At 41.7% G+C, this 7,555-nt stretch overlaps 1 protein-coding gene across 2 annotated transcripts in view; it reads left to right on the top strand.

The window, feature by feature from the left end:
- Positions 1 to 4,824: 4,824 nt before the first annotated feature.
- The window catches only part of LOC121875304 (myocyte-specific enhancer factor 2-like), a 104,698-nt gene continuing 101,967 nt past the window's right edge, over positions 4,825 to 7,555 (top strand). For both annotated transcript variants that reach the window (XM_042379779.1, XM_042379780.1), the window contains exon 1: positions 4,825 to 4,887. The gene's annotated coding sequence lies outside the window, so the exon portion shown is untranslated. The remainder of the gene's footprint in view (positions 4,888 to 7,555) is intronic.

The raw sequence follows: 7,555 nt of genomic DNA, 5'->3' as shown, positions 1-7,555 counted from the left end.
GTCCCTCCAGTGACCTCCAACACCCTCCCTCCAGTGACCTCCAACACCTTCCCTCCAGCGACCTCCAACACCTTCCCTCCAGTGACCTCCAACACCCTTCCTCAGTGACCTCCAACACCGTCCCTCCAGGTCCCTCCAACACCCTCCTCAGTGACCTCCAACACCGTCCCTCCAGCGACCTCCAACACCTTCCCTCCGTGACCTCCAACACCCTCCCTCCACCGACCTCCAACACCCTCCCTCCACCAACCTCTACAACTTCACAGTGACCTCTGGCCTCCACTCGAACGCCTCTGGTGGACACCTTGAACTTCCGTTCACACCCTATCTACCACCACTACCACCTACCACCACTTCCACCCCACCCTACCCCACCCTACCCCCACTACCACCACCATCATTACCTACCACTACCCCACCACTATCACTTACTACCACCACCACCACCACCACCTACCAACCACCATCCACCTACCACCACTACCCCCACTACCACCACCACCACCTACTATCCACCCACCACCAACCACTACCTACCACCACTACCACCACTACCACCCACTACCACCAGCCACCACCACCACCACCTACCATCCACCTACCAACCACTACCTACCACCACTACCACCACTACCTACCACCGCCATCAAAACTTCCGTGGTTACTTAAGGAAACAGTAAAGCGAATTTGCGTGTCTTCCTGAGCACCTGTCGTCAGAAATAGGCCGCCTCAGGATATTTCTTCATTAGCTGACTTACCTGTATGAGTCACCTGTGAGTGTGTGTGGGTGAGGATGGTGAGTGTGTGTGGGTGAGGATGGTGAGTGTGTGTGGGTGAGGATGGTGAGTGTGTGTGGGTGAGGATGGTGAGACATAAAGGCAAGCATGAATGCATGCTTCCCTGTTGGGCGCTGTAAACGCTTCTGCGCTTCACCTTACACAAGGATGTAGGGGAGTGCCCAAAAAAAATACATTCATACATACATACATACATACATACATACATACATACATATATACACATATGTACATACACACGATACATACATAAACACACACACACACACACACACACACACACACACACACACACACATACACATACTCTGCTTCTTTTGATGATGGTGTGTTTATAGGCTCAAGGGCATGTGTTCACGTGGTTTAGGCCTACCAGAGGTGCATATCTCTGGTGTATTAGCGGCGCCACTGATGCTGCATTACGTCTCCCCCTATTCTCTATCTCCTCTCCCCTCCTCCTCCTCAAAACGTGGGCTTGTAGAGGGATGGGGTGGGGTAGAGTGGGGTATGTTAGGTTGGGGTGTGGGTAGGGTGGAGTGGAGTGGGATGGTTCGTGGAGTGGGGTGGTCTTGAAGTAGTACTGTACCTGTTTCAGTCTATTGATCTTTAAACTGTTTTTTTTTATACCTGTAATTAGTAAAAAGTTTATACTGATGTCACCTTTGTTTATATCACATAACGCCGGAGTTTCGAGGAGGATTCAAACCCACAGAGTTCAGGTGACAAGGGGGGGAACACTTACCACTGGTTGAGAGAGAGCTATATGAACCCGGTATGATCAGCTGGCAGAGGAAAATGAACCCGATAGAGGTGATGGTTGGGGGTTGGTGGTGGTTGAGGGGTTGGTGGTGGTTACTGCAAGAGTTAAATGAGGTTGTCAAGGAACATAATTGAGAGAAGAGAGAGAGAGAGGCTTTGTATCAGGTTTAATGAGAGGTGGGTGTCATTGTGCGAGCGACGGCGGTGGACAGGTGTGACGGTAATTCCATCTCACACACACACACACACACACACACACACACCCTTTGATGTCAGCAATTTTTTTTAAGGGTGCGATAATGACATTAGATGATGGTGCGTGTCATTACCTGATCCCACCAATTGATTCCTGCACCTAACTTAACCGTGTTTCTGATTGGTCACTTACCGTATTTATATCCTCGTGGGGGGGTGTATTTTTAGCTTCGGAACAACACACCCCAGGTAGGTAATTAATTATATACCCTTGTCCAGGTATCTTAAGCGGTAGATTGAGGTATATGTAATCGTTAATAACTCCCTTACCTGCTTGAGCTCTGACCACTTGTTTATAATTACTTCACACCTGAATGAACACCTAGACAGATTACGGTACAGTTACGAAGATAAAGTTATTTCTCTTCTCCATCCTATTCATGAACCTTCGAATCCGAGACATCAACACAGTGCATCATCTATGGACCCCAACACCGTTTAATGTCTCGGATTCACAGCTTCACGAATCTCGGGGTTCATGAATGGAATAGACGAAAAAAAAATTAGTAGTAGTAATAGTAATGCTAGTATAGTTATTATTATTATTATTATTATTATTATTATTATTATTATTATTATTATTTTTATTATTATTATTATTATTATTATTATTCTTGTTGTTGACAGATATTAGACTCATATAACTTGTATTAATAACCTCGTGTCTTCACCCCTTCAACGTTTTTTATGTCCATTGCTCATTTAACCTCGATTCATTCCCTTTTATTATGAATAAATTTTTGACTCTTCCCTTGTGGAGTATTTCAAGAGCACTGGCAGTCTATAGGTCACGATTCTCAAGGTTTTCGGTGATAAATTTTTCCTAAGTGCAGATGTCAGTGTGGCCTTAACTGGTTGATTAATGCTAGTGGACAGAAATAGCGTTCAGGAATAGCATCCAAGTTACACTGAGAAGTTGTTTGGTTGGGTTATATTGACTAAACGCCAGCTGAGAGGAGATGACGGTATTGTAAAGAGTCTTCAGAAACTATACAGTGATTTTCAATTTTATCTAGTGTTAAGTCAGTGTGTGTTAGTTAAGGTAGAGTCTCATGTGTGTTAGGGATGGTAGTCTCACGTGTGTGTTAGTTAAGGTAGAGTCTCACGTATGTTAGGGATGGTAGAGTCTCACGTGTGTGTTAGTTAAGGTAGAGTCTCACGTATGTTAGGGATGGTAGAGTCTCACGTGTGTGTTGGTTAAGGTAGAGTCTCACGTGTGTATTAGTTAAGGTAGAGTCTCACGTGTGTGTTAGTTAAGGTAGAGTCTCACGTGTGTGTTAGTTAAGGTAGAGTCTCACGTGTGTGTTAGTTAAGGTAGAGTCTCACGTGTGTGTTAGTTAAGGCAGAGTCTCACGTGTGTGTTAGTTAAGGTAGAGTCTCACGTGTGTGTTAGTTAAGGTAGAGTCTCACGTGTGTGTTAGTTAAGGTAGAGTCTCACGTGTGTGTTAGTTAAGGTAGAGTCTCACATGTCATTTTACCGCCATATTTGGAAGTTATTTTTCTACGGTTTACCTTAAGTCAGCCAGTTAGATACGATGATTTATCTTCCCTTAAGAGAAATATTCATCGTACGAACCTTCATGAATCGTAAGTGTGTGTGTGTGTGTGTGTGTGTGTGTGTGTGTGTGTGTGTGCATTAATACTTAACCTACCCTAACCTACCCTAACCTACCCTAACCTAACCTACCCTAACCTGCCCTAACCTACCCTATAGGCCTTGTGCTACACTACCCCATGACACCACCAACAATATTATTACTGTACGTAACTTTTCTCATCCATACCTGAAGATACGAGTAAGTATCCTAACTAATCATCTATAACTCCCTATATATACGTGGGTTAAGTTTTCCCTAATTGAAGATGTTAGGGGACTTAAATTGACCACTTAATCTGTGATATAAAGTTGGCGTATAGAAATGGTTGTCGAAATTACACTGAGATTTGATTGTATAATTAGATAAGTTTTCTCGTCTCCTGTTGAGGGGAAAATTTACCCCTTGAGTACGATGTTTTGAGTACAATGACTTAACTTCTTAAGTATGATAACTTTGACTTCCTGAGTACGATGATTTTGACTTCCTGAGTACGATGATTTTGACTTCCTGAGTACGATGATTTTGACTTCCTGAGTACGATGATTTTGACTTCCTGAGTACGATGATTTTGACTTCCTGAGTACGATGATTTTAACTTTTTGAGAACAAAAATATCATTGTACTCAAGGGTTAATTTATGATACTCAAAATTGTAAAATATCTAAGTTAAATAATTCATTGTACTCAAGGGGTTAATGCATCTTACACACTAGAGGGCTAAATTACAATGTACTCTGGGGTACTTGTACTCACAGGGTTAAAGTAGAGGGGGGGGGGTGAGGAGCGTCATCCATTAATCTTGTGTTGTGGTCGAGTTACGTTTTTTCTCAGTGTAAGGCGGGACTTGCTACCCCCCTCTCCCCCCCTCTCCTTCCCTCCCCTCCCCACTCTTCCCTCCTCTCCCATCCCCACTCTTCCCTCCTCTCCCGTCCCCCTCTTCCGTTCCTTCCCCTCTCTTTCCTCCCCCTCTCTCCCTTCCTCCTCCTCTCCCCCTCTCCCTTTCTCCCCGTCTCCCCCTTCCCTCTCTTCCCTCCCCTCTCCGTTTCTCCTCTCTTGCCCCTACTCCATCCCCGGTCTTGTTAACAGTCTAAAAACCTACTTAACAGTCTAAACCACCTTGTTAACAGTCTAAATACCTAGTAACAGTCTAAACCACCTAGTTAAGTCTAGTTAACAGTCTAAACACCTAGTTAACAGTCTAAATACCTAGTGGGACGGTCTAAAACCGCCTAGTTAACAGTCTAACCACCTAGTTGGGTTGTTCAAACACCTAGTTAACAGTCTAAACACCTAGTTAACAGTCTAAATACCTAGTAACAGTCTAAACCACCTAGTTAACAGTCTAAACACCTAGTTAAGAGTCTAAACACCTAGTTAACAGTCTAAACACCTAGTTAACTGGTTCTCTCTCTCTTTAACAGACCAGTGAGGCAGATGACCTTGTGATCAGACTGCAGTGAACAGCAGTGACCCGCGAGGTGAGTCATGAACTGCCTAGTTTACGGTCAACAACACTAAATCTTAATATGTGTGTGTGTGTGTGTGTGTGTGTGTGTGTGTGTGTGTGTGTTATATTGTTGTGTGTACGTGTTGTGTTTTGTTGTGTTGTACGTGTGTGTGTGTGTGTGTTTGCGTGTATATACCTGTGTGTGTGTTTTTTCTGCTTATGCTTGCATGTGCGTCTCTGTTTTGAACCATTATTGCAGCTCTTCCGTGTGTTGTATTAAACTCTGATAAGATCAACACATTATTCCCCCTCTCTCTGTGTTTACCAAATTAGTCATTACGGTTTATACATCTCCTGGTAGTGTTCAACTAACCTTGCCTCGCTCCGCACCTGTCAATTAGGCATGAACCTGCCCCTGTGGGAAGCGTCTAATTTTTGCCAAGATCAATGCAAAACTAGCTGCCTGACCTTTTCATCCTAACTAGCCTCAGGCCGATGACGAATCACTTGCGCCCACCCACCCACCCACCTGGCCGGCCTGCCCACTCCAAACTCGCCCACTCATCAGCCCACTCCACCCACCTTTTACCACCCTTCACCCTTGTCTGTTCTGTCTGAGGCTGCGGGAGGTCTTGCTGTGTGTGTGTGTGTGACTCAGCAGAACAGACATCTTAAAAATCACACACACACACACACACACACACACACTATGAGAGCATCCTCAAGTGTATGGATGAGTAAGTGAGTGAATGAGTGAAAGATTTGAGTGTAAAGACCTCGGTGAGTGCCAAGTGCGTCAACCAGTGGGAGGTGAGGGTGAGTGATGGTGTGGTGAGTTAAGTGAAGTCCACCCAAGCCAAGCCAACCTCCCCTCCCCCTCCCCAAGCCACCCTCTCCCTCCAGTTAACCTCATAGACTAGACATCCATCAGTTGTTTCCCCAGTGTGTTGTTAGAAATGGCTTGTATATCTAGACATATTCTTAATGACGAACATCTCAAAAAATAACGAAGGTCAATGATAGATTCTAGTTGATATGATAGAGCCCGCGAGTGTCCCAAGAAGGAATCGTAAACTGTTTGGATATTAAAACAATAAATAAATAAATAAATAAAGTAGTAGTAATATTAGTAAGTAATAGTAGTAGTAGTATTTTATGATTATTATTATTATTATTATTATTATCAATAGTTGAGTTATTACATACGTTCCTCGACATTATTTAACTATATAAACTAAGTCATGTGGGTTAATCACGTACAGTAATTATATTCAGATTTAATTTCTCGTCAGATTAAATGAGTGAAAATGACAACACAGGTGGTGAAGTAATTTTGGTGTTTGTTATGCAATTAAATGGTAAAAATTGAGGTTTTTTAAAAGTGAGTGATAATATGAATAATTAGACAAGATAAATTGCCTAATAAATGGCTGCTTCTGCTATTGACTGTTGTGTGATTGTATAAATTATTCATATATGTTGGTGGATAATTAATAATATATAGGAGTTATATATAGGTGGATAATGAATGACATAGAGGTGTATAGATAGGTAGATATAGATGGGTGGTATAGTATTTTGATATGTATAGGAGAAACACATAGAGATAGAGAGAGACACAGAAAGAGAGTAAGAGACATGAGACACATCTAAAGAGACAGACAGAGAGACAGAAACACAGAGAGATATTTAAAAGACAGACAGACACAGAGCACAAAATTCACCAGAAAGTCAGAAAGAGGAAGGAGGGGAAAGAGAGGAAAAAAATAAAGAAATAAAAAAGAAAAAAAAGTTGCAGTAGGTGAAGCAATGTGAACACGAGTAAGGGGAAGGGAGGGAGAGAGTGTAAAGGGAGAATAGAACAAGGGAGAGGGAGGGAGAGACAAGAGAAAGGAAGAATAGAACAAAGAAGAAAAAAACACGGTAGAAAAAAGGAGTGAATGAAATTAAGATTAAATAAGATGGGTTTTTTTTTTGGGGGGGGGGAGTCTTGTTTTGGGTGTTTGTTTGGTGGTGTTTGTTTGGTGGTGTTTGTTTTGGTGGTGTTTGTGGTTGTTTTTAGATTGCATTCTTTTATTGTTGGTTTGTGTGTGTTTGTTTTAAAGCTGGTATTCGTGTTTTTTTTGGTGTAGTTATATGCGTGTGTTTGTTTTCTTGTTTGAAATGTGTATGTGTGTGTTTGTGTGTGTTTAGGATGGTGCTTTTGTTCAGTGTTTGTTCGTAAATGGTTTCGTTTGTTGCTAGTTTGTGTATTTTTTTGGTTGTTGAAATTTGTGTACGTGATTCTGATGTTGTAAGTGTATGTGTGTACGTATGTTTGTGTGTGTTTGTGAGTAGGTGTGTGTGTGTGTGTGTGTATGTGTATTTGCTGTATGTCTAAAGGTATTTGATCACAAACATGTATAGTAAATATTATTAAATACTAAAGAAAATTTAATAAAAATGTCGGTGAAAAATTTATAAAAAAAAATTCAATAGAATCGGTAAACGTGAATAAACTCGGGTATCTATATCGAGAAAATTCCGTAAAAATAATCAATAAAATCGGTAAATATTACTAAGATTATCATTGTGTAACTCGCATCAATAAAATCTGTGTATATCAATAAAATCAGATACCGTAACTATTAATAAAATAAAATAAAATAAATCAGTCAAATTGGGTAAACCACATCGATAAAATTGGGTAATTGTTGCAA

Source organism: Homarus americanus, unplaced genomic scaffold, assembly GCF_018991925.1.
Source record: "Homarus americanus isolate GMGI-L3 unplaced genomic scaffold, GMGI_Hamer_2.0 scaffold56241, whole genome shotgun sequence".
Classification (NCBI taxonomy): domain Eukaryota; kingdom Metazoa; phylum Arthropoda; class Malacostraca; order Decapoda; family Nephropidae; genus Homarus; species Homarus americanus.
The sequence above is the reverse complement of the archived record's forward strand: the minus strand, read 5'-3'. Positions and strand labels throughout refer to the sequence as shown.